At 43.8% G+C, this 20,859-nt stretch overlaps 1 long non-coding RNA gene across 1 annotated transcript; it reads right to left on the bottom strand.

Moving 5' to 3' along the window:
- Positions 1-6,391: 6,391 nt before the first annotated feature.
- On the bottom strand, positions 6,392-12,442 carry LOC142503518 (uncharacterized). Its single transcript, XR_012804035.1, has 5 exons — positions 12,336-12,442; positions 11,823-11,892; positions 9,989-10,101; positions 9,574-9,702; positions 6,392-9,292 (listed from the first exon to the last, which is right to left on the bottom strand). It is a non-coding gene; the product is annotated as an uncharacterized LOC142503518 (long non-coding RNA).
- Between the last annotated feature and the right edge of the window lie 8,417 nt (positions 12,443-20,859).

Here is a 20,859-nt window from a genome sequence, read left to right as displayed (position 1 = left end):
TAAGGATCAGGGGTATACCTGAAACGGTGAAATCCCAAGAATTAGTCCCATATCTACAAAAACTATTCTTTCACATGATGGAAGAAATACAGGAGCGGACCTGGAAGATGGACAGGGCACACAGAGCGCTGAGACCCAGACCATCAGATCCCCCGAGAGACATTGTTGTTAAGATGCAAGACTTCCTAGAAAAAGAACTAATTATGCAGAAGGCCAGAAGTATTAATAATATTGACTATGAAGGGGCTCAGATCCAGCTGTATAACAACCTCTCCACGTTAACCCTACAGCACCGCAGAGAAATGAGGGAAGTCACTGTGTGTCTACAAAAAGCCAACGTGAGATATAAATGGGGATTCCCTATCAAACTGATTGTGATACAACAAGGGAAAGCTACTGTGCTCAGATACGGAGAAAATCCCACTCATTTTTTTGAAAGACTCAATATCCCAGGTCCCAAAGAAAGTGAAAGATCGCAGGACTCCGCAACTTCAGGAACACCTCGGCCCCACCCAGAGTGGAGGGTACAACGGTGGCGGGAAGTGGTCAGCAAAACGAACAGAAAGGCCAGCGATAGCAGTGGCCGACAGCACGGAGACAGAAGAACACCACAGGAAGAAAGAGACCAACGAGTGAAGAAGAGTAAATAACTGAGATTATTGACTATATATCTTTTTGTTTTTTTCTGTCAGAACAGAGATCTGATTATGTGACAGTTGAAGGGGTATTGAGAGAGGGGGGAAAAAAAAAGGGAAAAAACAAACAAAAAAAAAAAGAAGAGGTTACTTTTATTTGGGAATAAGCCTGAGTAAAAGTTAGATTTAAGGAAAGGTTGTTTGTTTTTTGTTAGATTGGTTTATAAAGAGATCTATAGACGTACTGTGAAGCTATAACAGACGTATTGTAGTTAATAAATCAAGGGTAAAATGTTGTTTTGCTATTAAGTGTGAAATTAAGGCTAAATACTAGGTATATATATAAGAAAGGGCTAAGAAACTATTGATGAGTGGCATTCGCCCCCCTTCCCTTCCCCCCCTCCCCCCCCCTTTACTCCTTCACCCTTTCCTCCCCCCCCCCCTCCCTTCCCCCCCTCCCTTTCCCCCTTCTCCTCCCCCCTCCCTTTCCCCCTTTTCTCCCCCCTCCCTTTCCCCCTTTTCTCCACCCTCCCTTCCCCACTCCCTCCCTTCCCCCCCTCCTCCCTCCCCTCCCCCCCCTCCTCCTCCCTCCCCCCCTCCTCCCTCCCTCCTCCTCCCTCCCCCCCTCCTCCTCCCTCCTCCTCCCTCCCCCCCTCCTCCTCCCTCCCCCCCCTCCTCCTCCCTCCCCCCCCTCCTCCCTCCCTTCCCCCCCTCCTCCCTCTTCCCTTCCCCCCCTCCTCCCTTCCCCCCCTCCTCCTCCCTCCCCCCCCTCCTCCCTCCCTTCCCCCCCTCCTCCCTCTTCCCTTCCCCCCCTCCTCCCTTCCCCCCCTCCTCCCTCTTCCCTTCCCCCCCTCCTCCCTCTTCCCTTCCCCCCCTCCTCCCTCTTCCCTTCCCCCCCTCCCTCTTCCCTTCCCCCCCTCCTCCCTCTTCCCTTCCCCCCCTCCTCCCTCTTCCCTTCCCCCCCTCCTCCCTTCCCCCCCTCCTCCCTCTTCCCTTCCCCCCCTCCTCCCTTCCCCCCCTCCTCCCTCTTCCCTTCCCCCCCTCCTCCCTCTTCCCTTCCCCCCCTCCTCCCTTCCCCCCCTCCTCCCTTCCCCCCCTCCTCCCTTCCCCCCCTCCTCCCTCTTCCCTTCCCCCCCTCCTCCCCCCCCCGTGGTGCTGCGCCAGGGTTAGGCTGGACCGCCCGGGCCTGTTTACACTCGTCTCCCTCTCTTTACGTTTCCACACCACGATTGGTGAGGTGATGTGGACGTGTGGCTCTGTTTACTAGGGATTGGAGTAACGGAGGCACCCATTTCGTGAGAGATGGACGGAAGGTCTCAGGAAATGGGGGATCTAGAAATGGATCCCAATTTTTGGTTACATTTTTATTTGAGTGTATTTTTATGTGTTTTTGTTTGTATTTTCTCTATAAGTCAAATGATACAGAGAGGAAGCACTCAAAGTCTCAATTGGCAGGTGATGTCCAAAGAAAAGATGACAATAAGGAAGACCGAGATTGCAGTAAGAGATACATTAAGGTCGGTTAATATCCATCAACCACGAACCCAAACACCACAACAAATATGACATATAAGATAGGTACCCTGTATGTGAAGGGATTAAACTCACCTGTGAAAAGGAGACAGGCTCTTGAAGAAATAAAAAGATGAAGTGTGATGTAATGTTCATACAGGAGACACATTTTAAGAGAGATAAAGAATCAAGAATGATCAATAAATATATTGTACAAAACTTCTATAGCTCATCGAGAGATAAGAAAAATGGGGTGGGAATCTTACTTAGCAAAAATTTTGAGTTGCAAGATATCACCACTAAGAAGGATTTAGAAGGTAGATATATAATGATTAAAGGGAAGATAAAAGGAAAGAAGGTCACTTTGGCAAATATATACGCCCCCAATGTGGGACAAGTAGATTTCTTAGAGAAAGTACTTTCAATAATTAATGTATTTAGAGAAGGAGCTCTATACCTGGGCGGAGATTTTAATGTGGCGTTAAATCCGATGTTAGATACCTCAAAGGATATACAAAAATGAGTAAAAGGCAGACAAAATCTATAAATAAAATGTTGGACCAGCAGGCATTGGTCGATGCCTGGAGAATTCTAAATCCGTCAGTGAAGGATTATACATATTACTCACACCCACATGATAGCTACTCCAGAATAGATAATTTTTTTATAGACCAATAAGGAAAGATATATTTTATAGAGTAAAATAAGGAAAGTTATTATTGGCAATATCACATGGTCAGACCACGCACCAGTAATCTTAGAAATTGATTTAGAGGTAGGAATTATACAGAAAGGTGAGTGGTCATGGAGATTGAATGAGTCGCTACTGAAAAATAGTAATGTAGTACTAGTAATTGAGGATGCTCTTAAAAATTATTTTGCAGAAATCAATGTAGAAAATATGTCTCCGGCAATATTGTGGGAGGCTCATAAAAGCGTTATAAGGAGTATTTGTTCAACAAGCTTCTTTTAGGAAAAGAATAAGAGAAAAAGAAATGATAGAAATAAGTAAACTAATCCAAGATCTAGAAATAAAACATAAGAGGACAGCCGATAAGGAGATACTAGCAGAACTAACAGCCAGAGGAAAATTTAATTTGCTAACAACCCAAAAAATAGAAAAGTCACTGATATGGCTTAAACATAAATATTATGAGAAAGGTGATAAAATGGATAGATTACTGGCCAATCAGCTAAAACAGAAACAGTATAATATCAGTAAAATTCGGAAACAGGACGGAGTAGTGTCACAGGACCCAAAAGTTATTAAAGAGTTCAGGCTATTTTACGAAAAGATATATAATATAGAGAATGTACAGAAAAGGAAAAGGGAGCATATAGAGGAAGATATAGAAATATTTATGAAGGACATTCAAACTAAAACAATCACACCTGAGGCGAGAGCTAAATTAGATGCAATTATAACGTGGGAGGAGATAGAAAAGGTAAAAAAAAGATCTGCCTAATGGGAAAAGCCCGGGACCTGATGGTTTGCCGCATACTTAGTATATTTCTAAAGTATGTTTAATACACTGAGAGATACGGGTAATCTATCCCAGTATATGTCAGAAGCTCATATAAAACAGTTATCCCTAAACCAGGCAAGGACAAACTAAATTGTGCAAGCTATCGCCCAATATCGCTTATAAATGTAGATGTCAAAATCCTCGCCAAAATATTAGCAAATAGACTTAACGAATATCTACCGGAACTGATAAAGAGGGACCAAACCGGATTTATACCAAAAAGAGAAGCCAAAGATAACACTAGGCGAATTATAAATATACTGCACCAGGCCAATAAAACACACCCCAACTATGATACTGTCCATAGATGCCGAAAAGGCTTTTGATAGAGTGCAGTGGAACTTTATGTTTAAAATGCTGGAGCGTATAGGAACGGGTGATATGTTTAGACCGTATGTAAAGGCACCATATAGTAACCCATCGTCAAAGGTCAAGATAAATGGACAGATCTTGAACTCATTTAATATACTTAATGGTACGAGACAGGGGTGCCCGTTGTCCCCATTGATTTTTGCTCTAATAATGGAGCCGCTAGCAAAATCAATAAGGAATCACCCAGATATCACAGGAGTTCAAATAGGTGAGAAAGAACATAAGATCGCATTATACGCAGATGATATCCTACTGATAATAACTAATCCGCTAGTCTCATTACCAAATATAATGAGTGTTCTAGGTAGATATAGTTTAGCATCCAATTTTAAAATTAATTTAACAAAAACAGAGGCTCTCAATATAAATCTGTCAGCAGAGTTGGCAGCCCAGGTAAAAGAAAATTTCCCCTTTGAATGGAAGAATAGAAGTATAAAATATTTAGGTACAAATATAACGTCAAGAGTAGAAGAGCTGTTCCAGGCTAATTACACCCCATTAGCTAAAGTAATAGAAGATGATTTAAAAAGATGGAATAAGAATATTATCTCGTGGATAGGTAGAATTAACTGTATTAAAATGAATATCTTGCCAAGACTTATGTATCTGTTCCAGACTATCCCAGTGAAAGTCCCCAAGCAATATATTGCTATGCTTCAAAGTAAAATTAATAAATGTATTTGGGAATTTAAAAAGCCAAGGATTAATATTAAAACACTGCAAAGACATAAATCACAAGGAGAACTCGGTTTGCCGAATATTAATAAGTACTATCTTGCTACACAGGTGAACGCTCTTTTTGAATGGTATCATTGTACAAAAAATAAACTGTGGGTGGAAATTGAAAATAACTACTGTAAAAATATAGATACAAATAAGGTTCCTTGGCTCAGGAAGATAGATCGACCTAAAGATCCTTATGAACACCCTGCTATCGGTGCAGCTCTATGTGCTTGGGATGAAATATCCAAAGATGAGAGGGTTTGTACGTTCCCATCCCCTCTCACTCCAATATGTGGGAACTCCGACTTTCCCCCAGGGTTGGACTCTAGAATATTTAAAAAGTGGAGCCGAGTGGGGCTATTAAGACTAGGAGATTTGATGGATATGGGAGAAATCAGAAGTTTTAAATATTTTCAGGACCAGTTTGATTTTAAAGAAGGAGAAAGATGGCAATATACGCAAACTGTCCACTATATGAACACCAAAAGAAATAAAAAAATATGTTGAGGAGATTGAATCCTTTTGAAGCGGCGTTGGTATTGATGGGTGCTAGAGGACATAATATATCGTATATCTATAAAACAATATTGGAAATCAAAGCTGAACCTAAGCCCGGATTTGTATTAGCTTGGGAAAAGGAACTGGGTAAGGAATACTCTGCACTAGAATGGACACAAATGTGGCGTAATGCCAGCTCCTCCTCGATATCGACAAATATATATATATATATATTCCAGTATATTTGTCGATATCGAGGAGGAGCTGGCATTACGCCACATTTGTGTCCATTCTAGTGCAGAGTATTCCTTACCCAGTTCCTTTTCCCAAGCTAATACAAATCCGGGCTTAGGTTCAGCTTTGATTTCCAATATATATATATATATAAAAGTATACATTACCGCATAGCAGCAAAAATGGAGACAGCACTCAGGTGAATGAAAATAAATGTATTAAATACAGCAGATAAGATAATGTACAGGTGGTACTATACGCCACAAAAATTGAACGAATGCTATCCAGGAACGTCTGACAAGTGCTGGAGAGAGTGTGGGGAGGTGGGTACAATGCTTCATATGTGGTGGAAGTGTAAAAAAATAAAGTGTTTCTGGGATAAGATAGTGGAGCAGATTTTTAATATAACCAAGATTAGAATCCCGAAAGACCCGAGTATTTTATTACTAAACAGAAAGGGTGTCAAAGGGCATAGAATTAGGAAATCTCTATTAATACATATGCTGAATGCAGCAAGATGTACTATAGCTGCCAACTGGAACAAACTGGAGGCGCCCACTATGAGGCAATGGGAGTCGAGAGTATGGGAGGTTAGGAGAATGGAACAACTCTCATATATAACATCTGACACAAGGCTAAAATATGAGTTTCTCTGGCTGCCGTGGTCTGAGTTCACTGGTAATAAAATACTGTAAGATGAGAGAGGAATCATCTGCCAAAATGAGAATAATATGAATGGACTTATCAGATTTTAGCCTAAGTGAATTTTGTTTAGTTTTTGTATTGTGACTGTATTTATTGTTTAACAAATTATATCTATGATTATTATAATTTGTATGTTGTATTGTGATGTTTGGTTTTGTAGTGTATCATATTGTGTTATATGTTCACTGTTATAAAAATGTTGACAATAAAAAATTTTAAAAAAAAAAGGACAAGGAAATCTATTAAATATCTAGGTATTAATATTGCAGCAGAACTAGGAAAACTATATGTAGACAATTTTGAGTGTCTTTTTCAGAAGGTAATAAAGGAACTGGAAGGGTGGCAGAACCTTCCTCTGTACCTGTAAGGGAGATGCCAACTGATCAAACTGGTCAGCTTTGCCAGAATTCTCTACCCCTTACAAATGTTACCATTACTAATAAAACATACAGACACCAAAGAATTAAATAGAGCATTTAGTAGGTTCATTTGGAGAGGAGGGCGACCCAGAATAGCATTAAAAAAAAAATACAACTATGCAGAGAATTGGGGGGGGGGGGACTACATTTCCCTGATATCAGAAAGTACAATTTAGCATGTGTTATAAGGCATGTGGCGATTGGATATTGGAGAAAAGTTTTCACTCAAATTTAGAGATAGAGCAGCAGCAGGTATGGCAGTATAGGGATTCAGCCGGTTCGCGCAAACCTGTACCTAAAATGTCCCCCATTTGCCGAACCGGTGTGAGAAGGGAGAAAGCAGAGCTTCTGCTAAGGGGCTGGGCAGCTTGTTCCATCCTGATTGGCTGCTGCAGTACACTGCAGCAGCCAATCAGGAGGAGGTGGCAGGAGCCATGGGGGAGGGGGTTTGTAACATTGTAATGTTACAATGGATAAAAGGATATACCCCCTAACATTAAGATAAACAAATATTTAGCACAATTATTCATGTTAGATAAAATGGAAGCCGAAACCAATAAAGAGCTAAAAACTGAAACACTATTTAAAAAACGGGATCCCTTTATTGAAATTTTGCCAGACAGGGACAAAGAGGTTGTGATGCGGGCGTTTGACCAAACGTCGTGGTATTTACTAAGACGTCTGGTACGTGAGAGGCACAGAAGGTGATGAGGGGGGGGGGGATATAAAATATCTAATATCTGTTATCCCTAGATAAGGTCAGGATCTATAGCTCAGAAACAACAGAAGGAACTGTGGGTAAGGGGAGAAACGATACAGAGGGAGATGATGCAATGCAGATAGAACTGACTCATCGATTTAAAATGTTATTTCATTTTTTGTTTGTCATTGTCTAAAGTATATGTAATTTTAATATATTATTTACTGGTTTTGTGCACTGTTAAATGTAAAGGAATATTGTAATCACTATAAACTGGTACTTTGTGGTCTTGTTGAAATGTAATATGTTTTGTTATGGAAAACGCAATAAAAATTTTCAATTAAAAAAACAAAAACAAACAAAGACCACAATCTCAGAAATTTAAAAGGACCGTTCCTCGCTCGGCATGAGGGGGGCAGAGCAAGACGGTTGCAGAGCAGGAGGATGAAAGACTTGGTCATTGAATTACAAGAAAAGCTTCATCATAAAATAAATGAACAGGACCTTTTTCCTCACGTACAGCAGCTTTGCTCATCCAGGTTTTTCATAGAAAGAGAAGACCCAATGGTGTAGAAAGTACAAATTGTATTTTACTGAGACAGTCACAATGGAGAGGGAGGTGAAAAAGGTCCACAGAGTGGTTCCACTGATTCCATCGGTAAAGAAAATAGTCCAGGCACTCTTTGTCAAGCTTGTGCGCAGCCGAAACGTTGGATTTATGCTGGATTAAAGTTTCTACTTTTGGATAAGACCGTGTGTCTGGACTATTTTCTTTACCTATGATACCACTTGGGGACCAGGCAGGACGACCCCCCTTGGTCCGTGGGCACCGGCAGGTGACATTCATTGTGTTTTATTGATTGTGTGCCAGATCACCCCTCTCTATCCACTGATTCCATCCCCAAACATTGTGTGATGAGAGATCCGTGACATCCGGACCAGGAAGAGGACACCGGGCTAGAAAGTCAACGTCCTCCAGGGACGCGGGGAAAGGGTAGGTTGGAGACTGGGGACCACCTCCAAAGAGCTCTATACACTGTCTTTAAAGAATTTAAAAAATGTGAGTGCCACGGTTTTTACATTGAGTGAAATACAAAACAATACAAATTACAATTTGTTTAAGTAAATGAGGGAGGGAGTGTGGACAAAATAAAAGCCACAGCTGCAACATCTCATATCCCTCTGTAGTGTGGAGAGAGGGAGAGCAGGCTGTTGACGATGGTGGTATTTAGGGACCACTAGTGAATTACCCCTGATCCACATGCATCCCCTGGAATGACTGGTGTCCACCAATGCTATATACCACTGATTTACTTCTCACTGTGTCTGTCCATTTTTCCTATCTGTCTTTGTAATGATCTTTGCCTTCTTGTGTCTGTGTGTATTATTGTATGTCGTGTCAAGACTTTATTAGGTGATGCTAGTATAAGCATGTTTGGCACATTTATGTGGAACAGGTGGTTTTGTTTGGATAATGTTTGAAACATATTTGTACTGTATATATTATACGTTTAGGCTTTTACTTGTGTACTTACAGTATTAGCTGAATCTTAAACATTTACGTATATATGTCCATGTAGATGTAATGGTATAGATGTGCACACTCAGATAATAAGTCAATGGCAAAAAAAAAAATGTATATCACAAAACAAAAACATGTTTTGGTTGCTTATTTTTTTATAGGCCTTTTGACGGCTGATGCAGAAGATAGACTAGGTCTGGTAGATGTGAGATTGGATGTTTTAGCTCTGTTGGACAGGGACTTCTTAGTTCCATTAGTTTAGTTACACCTGTGTAACTTTTCTATGTAATGTAAACCTCATTATTTACATTACTACAAAGATTATCAGACAATAATTCTCTGGCTGAAGGAGTTGAGGGACTTCTAAATGTGGTGTGGGGTCCATGTGCTCACCCACTGCTCCCATCTTTGCCTCACCACCTGGGCTCCTCAAAGATTCTCACTGTCTGCAAATACAATGATTAAGTATTAATAGCCTGTAATATTTGGGAAAATATATTACTATATTTTTAATACTCCAACATGAATTGTTTTTAATATATATTTCAGAATGCTCTTTTGTATGGAATAAAGTTAAAGTTTTGAACTTTTGAGGCACGTGTTTTACCATCATTACCTCTTTTCAGACTGGGTTGAAATGTAAGTTAGGAAATGATCTACAATGCAAATTACTGATGTATGATTTTAAAGTTGATCATAAAATGATCAGATAAAATAAACTATATACCTTTTCACTTTAGCTCCCTGGTGCACAGGCAGAAGTGAGGTGGCATCCGTGGATAGGAGCTTTTCCATGATCCCTCCAGTCAGCTGATGTCTCTGCGCAGAAGAATCCTGTTCCTCTCCTCTAATTACACTGTGAATTAGTGATTACCATAGGTTAGGCCCAGTATGTATTACTGCACTGTCATTAAGTAGCCCAGGGAGTGTGGAAAAAATATAAAAACCACAGCTGCAACATCTCTGATTCCTCTGTACTGGGGAGAGAGGGAGAGCAGGCTGATGGTGATCGTGGCATTTAGGGGCAGGGCCGATTTAATGGCAGTTCCATTGGTGCCATCACACCAAGCCCTGCGCTTTCCCCCACAACAATTAAACTGATTGTCGGGGTAGAGTGCTGGGCCTCTGTTTGTATCTCTTACCTGGGCCAGCGGTATCTCCTGGCATCTTCCCTCCTATAGCGTCCCGTCATGGCACCGCAACGTCAAATGGTGTCACATTGCCGTAACACCATGAAGTCATGACCACGTGACGTCTGAGTAAGAGAAAGGCCAGGTTAGAGCCCCCGCGAAAGAGCCTGCACCGAGTCTCGCATAATTACAAGGCGGCCCTGTTTAGGGGTCACCAGTGAATGACACCTGGCCCACGTGCATCCCCTGGAATGACTGCCCACCAATGCTATACCACTGATTTTACAACTCTCCCTGTCTCTCCATTTTTCCTGACCCCTTGTCTTTGTAATGATCTCTACCTCCTGTGTCTGTGAGTATTATTGTTTGTCATGTCTGGACTTTCTTTGCTAACATTTTCAAATATGTAAGGGTTGAGTTATTAGGTGATGCTAGTATAAGCATATCTGACACACATGTATGTGCAATGAGTGGTTTTGTTTGGATAATGATTTAAATATATTTGTATATACTGTACATGTAGGATTTTACTTGTGTACTTACAGTATTAACGTCATCTTAAACATTTACATATATATTGTGATGTCACGCTGCAGGGTCTTTTATCCCGTATTAAATGCAGGAAACCTTAGGATTCGCTTAACAGGGTTTATTTACAGGGTAAAATAAGGATACATAAAAACAAAAAGGGCCTAATTCCACTTTGGAGCTCTAACTCAGCGGTGCGCAAAGTGGGGGCGTGAGATTTTCTGGGGTGGGGACGCGGCTGTTACAGAGGCCCCGCACTTCACCGAAGGCATTTAAAATAAATGCCGGGGATCGCGCGAGGCCTCTGTAACTTTCACTTACCTGGAGTACCAGTGACGCGTCTCCATGGCAACCACGGGGTGATGTGATGTCACATCACCCCGCAGCATAATTTGACGCCGGAGCCGTTCAGGGAGGGGGGCGCAAGCAAGAGGGGAGAGGAGATAGGGGGGATAGTTTGCGCACCCCTACTCTAACTAACACATCTTAGTTCCTCATAAGTGGGAGAAGGAAACTCTTTCCCCACTCAGAAGCCTGTACCTGTACCGCAGCTCTCCCTGCACCTCTCTCACTGAGGCTGTCAGCGTGTGGGATTCCAGATCAGAGCAGCAGCACAGGGAGGTGTCTGGACCGCTTTTTACACTGCAGTCAGTGGCGGATTTACAATTTTGCCACTCTGAGGCCTGTACTTTTTCGAAACCCCTAAATCTTTCGTCTCGCGCACACTCCCCCTCCCACCCACACACACACACACACACACACACCTCTCCCACTTACTGACACATACTTACACACAATCACACACTGACAACTCACAGACACACCGACAGACACTCTCGCAGACAGACACTCTCACTGGAACAGACTCTCATAGACAAAGACTCTCTCACAGAAACAGACTCTCTCACAAGTGAGCTGCCGGCGTGCGCTCTTGCCTGATCCTTCCTCTACCCCGACAGCCGGAAGCTGACACCACTTCCGACGCCGACAGGGAGAGGAAGGATAGCAGGTAGCTATGTGGAGTGCTGCCGGGGTTCAGACGGCATGGGAGTTGTCCCAGCTCTCCCTCCCCTGACGGCTCTCCCACCCTGGCATCTCTCCCACAATAACGGCCGCGGTACCCCTGAGGGGTGCTCACGGAACCCCGGTTGAAAATCACTGCACTATCACATACACTTAGTAGTACTGTACATTAGCGCCGCATTTTTCTTCTTTTTTCAATACACATACTGTAATACCAGCCTCCCAGCAATACACAACTCCCCCTATTAATGACGAGGCCAGATGAGAAAGCTGGGTAAGCAAACACATCTCTCACCTTAGGGGCGGCCCCCACCGTCCTCCTCTGCAGTGCACTGCGCGCTTCCTCCTCCGCTGACTTCAGGAAGCTGGGTAAGTAAAGCGTACCTTTTTGGTAGTGCTACACACACACACACACACACACACACACACACACACACACCCCTCTCCTCAACACAACACAAAATACTGCTCCAACAACCTCCCCCCCCCTTCCAGCACACACAAAATGGCACCCCCTGCACACATAAATTGGTACAATACCATGCGCACATACCAATCGACCCCCCCAATGTAATATGCCCCCATAAAACAGAATCCCCCACCCAAAACAGAATCTGTGTGTGGATCCCCACAAAACAGGATCTGTCCCACCCCAAAAAACGGAATCCCCCTCCAAACGGAATCCGTGCCCCCCCTCGACAAAACAGGATCTGTCCCACCCCAAAAAACGGATCCCCCCCAAATGGAATGTGCCTCCACCCAAACAGAATCTGTCCCTCCAAAACAGAATCTGCTTCCCCTCCCTCACTTAGTGGATGCCTTCTGCTCTCAGTGGATGCCTTCTGCTCTCAATTGCTGTTTGCTGCCTCTGCCCTCTCCTTCCACAAGCAGCTGCACAGCGTGGCTCAGGCAGAATTGAAACATTGTTGCCGCGCTGTGCAGTTGCTTGTAGCCCCGCCCATTCAGCGTCTACTCCAATCCAGGCTCAGGGGAGGCGGCGAGCTGAGAACTGTCTGTGACGTCATGATGCAGGGAAAATCTGCCAGAAAAGATTCAGCCGCTTTTTAGGCCAAGGGCCTAATGGCAAATCTAACACTGCAGTCTGCAGTCTATTAATTAGGGCCCAGGTGAAGGGAAAGGATACACACCCAGGAAAGTATATATGGGCTGTGATATAGTGCAGTCTATTAATTAGGGCCCAGGTGAAGGGAAAGGATGCACACCCAGGAAAGTATATATGGGCTGTGATATAGTGCGCGAGCGTCAATGATAATTGCAGGGTATGAGCCTGCAGTTGCTAAACTTCAGACGCGCGTGCGCACGGCCGTGAGCGTTGGGGCGGCAGATCTGTGAAAATACAAGAAATGTGTATTTTCGTGCTGTTGCCACGCTGCGAACCAACCACCACAGCGCGGCTTGATGCTGTGACGTCAGTGACACGCCCCATAGCCGCGCATCACCGCTTGTTCTATATCAACTAAACACACATGCCACGTGCACGCACAACGCCGGGCGCGCGTCCTCACGCTCACTAGCGTGTCCCCAGCACGTACTATCTAACACGCCTACCTCCCGTCAATAATAATAGTTTGTTCTTGTACAGAAACTGTACAGTGACATTTGCTTTACAGAGATATTTTACAGACACAGTCCCTGTCCCGTGGAGCTTACAGTCTATGGTTTTTTTGGTGCCTGAGGCACAGGGAGATAAAGTGACTTGCCCAACATGCCCATCTACATTTGTAGTTTATCTACATATTAGGAATATCAGGACAGGTTTGGAGACACATAGGGGGATATGCACTAACCAGTGATAAGTCGTTTACAGCTGCAGTTCAGTCAATATCCTGCATGTGTGTTTTTTTTAATAAATCAGTTCTGTAGTAAGAAAAAAAGACTTTTAGCATTTTCTGTTTTTAAAAAAACAACTTTGAAAGACCAATTTTCTTGTATTCTATTTTAACAGCCATTTGCGAAGGCACTGCCCCTTCATGTCCTGTCACAAGCCCTGGCACACCCCTTTGTCAGCCCTGCCCTCCCTCTAGCACTTGTCAGTGCAGGAATGCTCATGAATATTCATGAGCTTCCACTGCCAGTCAAGCAGATTATAAACAAATGCCAGCTTTTAATATGTCACCAAATTTCGACCTATCAATACATGGAAAACGAATTGACCTGCAGCTATACAGTTCTTTAGCTAATTAGAGATTGCCCACATAAAACTATTGAAGTAAAAAAATAAATGTAAAAAAAAAAAAGACTGAACTGCAGCTTTAAGGCCGAGTTCAGGGTGGCAGAGACAGGAGTTGGAGGGCGCGCGTCCCCGTGTGCGCGCGGCAGTCTGCTGGGCGATGTGTGCACATTATCCCCAGCAGACCTTTGCTAGCGTTGAGGAGGCGGAGCTACAGACCTGAGGTTAGGGATCGGTGTTGCTCCTCTCACTACACTTTCCCGAATGATTTCATTGGCAGCCGAAGTGCCAGTGACGCTGCTGCAGCTTGAATAAACAACTTGAGTTGTTTATGGAAACTGTCGCAGCGTCAACTCCGTACTTCGGAGCCAATGAAAGCTGGTACCCTGACAACTGCTATTCAGTTTAAACAGTTTGTTTCGAACATCCGTCCGCACGTAAGCATGCCCCCCCCCTCCGAAGCCGGCACCCTGAACGAGGCCTAAGAACGCAAAGTTCCTTTTAAGGCCGATACAGCCTGCTGTGCGATTCACTAAGCAGTGATAAAAGCACTTTATTGGCCTTAAAAGGCATTTTTTCTGGTCTGCGCGCAAAACCCGCCCGAATAGGCAAATGCTCCGATTTATGCCAGTCCGCGGGATTCTCTAAACAGCGCTAACTGAATCGTGCTTTAAAAGCACGCCGGAAAAACGCACCAGCTAAAGGCAGGCGCAAAAGGAACTGGACATAGAAAAAATTCTTTGTTTACCGTTTTTCAGGCACACCATCCATACAACAGGCAGGCGGGTATCCCCGGCTGATCTCCGCAGGGGTCCCCCGGTGATCCCCACGGGAGTCCGGGGGTTCCCGTGGGCCTGCGGTACCAATGGTGTACCACAAAAAAATAAACAATACTTTTTTTATTAATACACCCCCCTTCCCCCCATGCCCCCCAACACATACAGTACAGTAATGGGCAAAATTACTATTATCCACATATGGATAATAATGCATTTGCCCATTTAAAATACATTAATCAGAATAAAGTAAATAAATCTTGCACTTACCCTTGCCAGGCTGCCACAATGAAGGCCGTCCTCATCCTCATCACCGTCCATGCCCTCCGGTACTGCAAACAATACAGAAGAATAAAAAGCGACACTCTAATGTCCCCTGACCCCTTAATCACCTTAGCGGTTAGTAACCGCTATAGTAATTAAGGGGTTAACCCACCCTCCCCCACTACCCACCCGGTAGGCCTAACCACCCACCCTCGGGGACAATACCCCCTTCACCCACCCCTGCTACCCACAATAAAAACACTACACAGAACAGCCCCACTATAAACTTTACAGTATTTAATAAACAATACATAACCCACCCACCTCCTGTGCCCACCCATAAAAACATGATTTATTATTTTACATACAGGCTTAATACCCCAGGGCAATGGGGGTCCCTGCTGGCCCCGACGGGTGCCTGCAGGCCCCACAGTGCACCCCGGGGGATGCCCATGGGTGTCTGGGGGCCTCCTGGTGGTCCCCGCTAAGCGCCGTGGGCATCCAGGTGGTCTCCACGGGTCACCGCTGGCCCCAATGGGGTCCACGGGTGGTCCTGCGGGTGTCTGGGGGTCCCCGGGTCATCCCCACAGGTGTCTGGGGCGCTCGGGTGGTTCCCACGGGGATCTGGGGGCCCTCGGTTGGTCCCTGCGAGTCCGCGGGGCCCCCACAGCTGTGAGGCCCCCGGTTCTTCCCTGCAGGTGTCTCCCGTGGGTCCGCAGGTGGTACTCGTGGACGTCCGGGGATCCTCGGGTGGTACCCGTGGGCGTCTGGGGGTCCTCAGGTGGTACCCGTGGGTGTCCGGGGGTCCTCAGGTGGTCTCCATAGGTCCCCGCAGCCCTATACCAACCCTGTATGTAAAAAAATAAAACATGGACTACATTTAAATAAATTAACTCCCCCACCACCACCACCACATACAGACATACAGTACAGCAAAAAACAAAAATAGGAGTGCATGAAAATGAAACCAGAAGAAACCAGAATTAATACATACAATATATTTTTAACATGAAAAATCATTCATCATACAAAAAATACACATTATACAGTAATATAATAATAACCTTGTCTAAATTGACACAAATAAATTATGCACGAGCCCTAGCCACACAGGAATAAGGGATGTAAACACCCAAATGCACAACCCTAGATTGTAACAGGGAAGGAGAGGTGCTAGGAATGCAAGATGTTATAGAAAAAACAGACCTTAAGCACTAGAATTCCCCTTTGTGCTCCTCGTGGCAGGTAGGGTTCCACCAGTTACACAAACTGACCGTCGTCACGGCCATGCGTCGCTGCGTTATGATGTCACCAACATGTTTCGTGTCACATGACACTTTATCAGGGCCTGGCCATAGACACTCAGAGAGGCACTAATATACCTCCCCTGGTTCCTATATTAACCAATAGGGTACCATGTCTTATTTCAGGCTATCAGACCATCCAATCAACTGCTCACATACTAATTGACAAATCAATATAACTAAATGCTAACAGTAAATTAGAAAAATGATAATAAATACATACCACTTACAAAATAATACACACACACACAAATACATAACATGACAAAACTTAAAATAATAAACTATAATTGATTTAAAAATGACACATATAAATAAAAACGATTTAAAATACTTTGAACCAAAGCAATGACTATTAATTAGTCTATTGTTCCTCATGATGCAACATACTTATAATGAATTAATATGTAAACATAAAGATATTCAGAGCTATTTGAGCTCTAGACTCCTTAAAATTACATCATTGTCCATACCTTAAAAAAATAAAATAAATATAAAATAATATATATTATAAAGAACAAGAGATAAACAACATTATCGCAGCTTATCCTGATTAACCTATGAGTGTCAGAGTAAAACCTCGCAGAGCACCCTTAAGAAGGTACAAAGATAAATCCCCCCTTAACTAGATTTAAAAAATTTAAATAAAATTAGAACCATATGGACATAAATCTACATTCATCACACACTGAGTACTTATGTAATCCATAAAAATTAATTATATGTTACTATCTAATGTGATAAAAGCCTTAGTAGGAGATGTTAGAGATTACATGTGTTTATACATACATGAGTCAGAGCTAAGCTCGCAGGACTCAATAACCTTATATCAAAAACTGTTCCATATTATCATTAGGTGAGTAAATTTCACAAATAACCATATTAGCACAAAGCCTAGGAAAATAACCTCATTAACCCCCTGGAGTAATAATGAACTTAGTGACTAGTCTCATACTACCCCCAGGGGAATTTGATATAATTTTTGAAGTTATTTTAGAAAGTTATTTTAGAAATTTATTTTAAATAAGGGGCCAATTCTATCTGCTCATTTACACATACAATACAGTAATGGGCAAAATAACTTATCCAGATATGGATAATAGATTATTTGCCCATTATTAAACACATTATTTATGCTGGTTAAAGTAAATAAAACCATTCTACTTACCCCTGCAATATGATGGGCATCCTCGTAAGGATACTACAAGGTCCCTGTCCTCCGTTGCCAGAAAAATACTTTGCAAATACATTCTAATGTCCCCTAGCCCCGTAATCACCTTAGTGGTTAATAACCGCAAAAGTAATTAAGGGGTTAACCTACCCTGCCCCCAATACACATCTGGGAGGCCTAACACCCTCCCCAGGTGACAACACCCACCCTTTACCCATTCATTTGTACAGTGGGTAGATCATGCCATATATAATATATAATATGGGCATGATTAACCAATATACAAAGAAATGGGTAAGGATTAAAAAACAGGCCCAAATAAAAACATCACATAGCCAAATAAAACACAGCACATAGCCAATTAAATATATAACAAATGCCAATCAAACAATTGAATGGCACAGTGAGTGCATGATGCAAATAATCTGTGTATCATGTAACACTATGCCAGTCAACGCTCAAGCTAAAAGAAACAATTACAAACAAGATCCAATGCCATCCAAACAATAATAAATAAAAACAAAGCAAGAAGTAAACCGAAATAAATTACCAACAATCAATTAATCCAATCCAAAATAAATTACACAATTCACTATTAAAACACCAAAACCAAACCATTATGAAATAAATGAAAGTTCAAAGTAACCACCATCAGCCAAAAAGAAGCCACTATTAAAAACCAAGCCCCCAATGAAATAAATTATTGAAAACACCAATAAAAATTACATCGAACTAAATAAAAATGACATTGCACAAACATTTCTAAACAAACAAGCAAAATACATTTAAAATACATCAAAATCCCCCTGCAGGATTTAAATCCCCCAGTCACGTGACACGGGAGAATTAAAAGCACAGGGTTACCGGCACCCCAAACGGGGCCTGTATCTCATGAAGTAGGGGGTCCCCAAGGCTGAAAACAATGCGGTTCAGCTCAGGAGATGTATATTTATGCTTCACGATCGCCTGTAAGAGCCGTACATGGGGACGCAGCGTCTCCATGCAGTTCTTACAAGCTTTTTTTCTATCAGCTATCGCGCTTTACAAGTTTAAGCGCGATAGAGGGGGGGGGGAAGAAGCTCGCGCGATCTGGCTGATTTTTGCTCTGCCGGAACAAAATGCCCTGAACATGTTAGTGAATCCCGCCTTTGGTTTCAAATTTTAACGGCGGAGCAAACATTTTCCAATCGGCGCAAAAACACAGAGCTTAGTGCATAGCCCCCATTGTGTCTCCAACCACATTAAATTATGTCACAATAGTGACCCAGCCAGCATAACGTTTTTTGGTATTGATTTATCAAAACTGTGTTACAAAGGTGGTGATAGAGTACTATCAATTAACCGTTTGAAAACTACATGGATATTTAGGTTAACAAGGGGGGGGAGTCCCGGCGGCCCGTATGTTGTAATTCGGCACACTTGTACTGCCAATTCGCCACAAGTGGCGAATGGCGACAGGGTTGCCCACCCTGGGATTAGGGAATACCTGTTTCTAACATAGTGTTTACATAATATGCATCAGGTGAATTTGCTTATATGATTGCTTTGCCTATTGGCCTATTGTGCAGGTAGTGTGTATATATAGAGACAGGTCTAACAGCTCCAACACATGCCCCTGAGGAAGCCGACGGCGAAACTAGTAGGGTGGAGTACGTGGAGTATGAGGTATTGCTGTGGAGGACAAGCTTGTCAGGACGAGCTCATCACAAACGAGGCGGGACCACGGTGCTGAAGTGGGATAGGATATAACGCCACCCACTGCCACGAGGGCACGTCTTGAGAGTAGAGTGGTCTGGGAGTCCGGGTCGGGGCAGGAGAGGTACGGATGGTAGAGGGTGCTGTTCGCCAAGTCCGGGGTTATAGAGAAGGATGTAATCGTTTACCGTTTGCCGGGTTCGGGGTGCCAGAGGTGCGGGGAGTCGTATTGCCGTATGCCAAGTTCGGGATGCCAGAGGTGCGGGTAGTCGTAGAGGAAGCCGGTTCGGTACACGAGGAAGACTGCAAAACAAGACAGGACAAGACAGGACTAGGGAGGCAGAGAGTGATGAGAACAACTGGTTCTATGCTCAGCCGACGAGTTAGTGAAACTGTAGGGTATATATGGGAGAGAGGACCCAATGGCAGTGCAGCAAGGTGGGGGGGTGTGGAAGGGCCAGGCTACGGCAGGGATAGGTCCAGCATGAGTCCCAGGGGAGGAGCCATAAAGCCCAGTAGTAAGGTTGTATTTAGTAGCAGCAATAGTTTGAGGTACTGTGCCTTTAAGGGGCTGGTGTGCCTCCGTGTGGCCGCGCCTCCGTGTAGCAGCGCTTGCGGGTGCGTGACTGGGCATACCCGCAGGACCAACCCTTGAAGAGGAGCATTGGCGTGCGCGCGCGCGCCCACGTGGAGCTGCGATCGGTGTCTTGTAGGAAGGCTGCCTGTGTGCCGCGGGAGGACCCGGCGGGGCTGCAGGTGAGTGACTCCCGGATCCTTACAAAGCTGTTGCGATTGGGGATATCCTGTGACTATCTTTTTTGGAGGTTTCGTGAGACGCGAGAGGGACTCTCATCCTCACGTGACGCGGAAGTGTTTGGTGTTCGGAGGTGCCAGCGTTTACTTGTCCAGTGAAATTTCAAACCCTGCGTATACGGAGGTACTGCCACAGAGGGACGTGGGACGTTTTGTCTTGAAGCGGTTCAAGATAGCTGCAGGACACAGTCAGCGTGCGGAGTGTTCTATCTGCATAATATATATATTTCTTAAAAGTGACACTGTGTGAAATGCTATGACACTGATATAAGTGAACTGCTGAATGAAAATGTCTGAGTGCCTCTAACCTACACATTTTAAAGCTGCAGTACCTTACTCGGATGAAAATAAAGCAGGCAGAAGCCTGACTTAAGCAATATAATACTTTGCATGATCCTGTTTGTTGTATAATTAACCCTAGAAGACTGTGTCGGGAAGAACCCAGACAGACGTCAATACTACAAAAGAGGGGCGTTTGTCACATATGGTGGAGAATGCGGGTCGACACTAAAACGTCTGTGGGTTTGCAAATAAATGCGGGGCTTTAAAATGGCCGCCCAGCTGAACTAAAGTACAGATGCTATGAGTGAAGTCTGTCCCACTGTGTATATCAGTTGTGCTTCTAGCATACACAGAGAATGTGCGAGGTGTGGATGCAATAGCACCCTGAACCCAAACAGAGAACCAAAATGTTTTGCTGAAGAAAAAAAAAAAATTTGCATCTAGCAAGTGCTGTTTGTAAAGCTAATGCCTTTTGCTGAAGTGAGTAAATTTGCAGCTAGCAAGTGCTGTATGTAATTTGCCTAAGTGAGTGAAATTGCAGCTAGCAAATTGTCTCTGCCGGGTTTCTAAAATGGCCGACGTGAAATGTTTGTTTTGCAATGCACGTAATCTTGAAAAACAGTGTCCCTTCAGGCCATACGATGATGATGACGACGACTCGTATGTGGCCCCGGAAAGGAGAGCCGTACCCACAGATGAATTTAGTATGCTGGGCCTGTCGTGAAGTAGGTCACATGGAAGATGTGTGTCCCAAAATTTTCAAAGACAAACAGCTGCAAAAGCAAGCAACGCCCTGTGAGTGCAAGCAAGATGTGGAAGCTACCAGTGAGTGTGTG

Source organism: Ascaphus truei, chromosome 1 (assembly GCF_040206685.1).
Source record: "Ascaphus truei isolate aAscTru1 chromosome 1, aAscTru1.hap1, whole genome shotgun sequence".
NCBI lineage: Eukaryota > Metazoa > Chordata > Amphibia > Anura > Ascaphidae > Ascaphus > Ascaphus truei.
The sequence above is the reverse complement of the archived record's forward strand: the minus strand, read 5'-3'. Positions and strand labels throughout refer to the sequence as shown.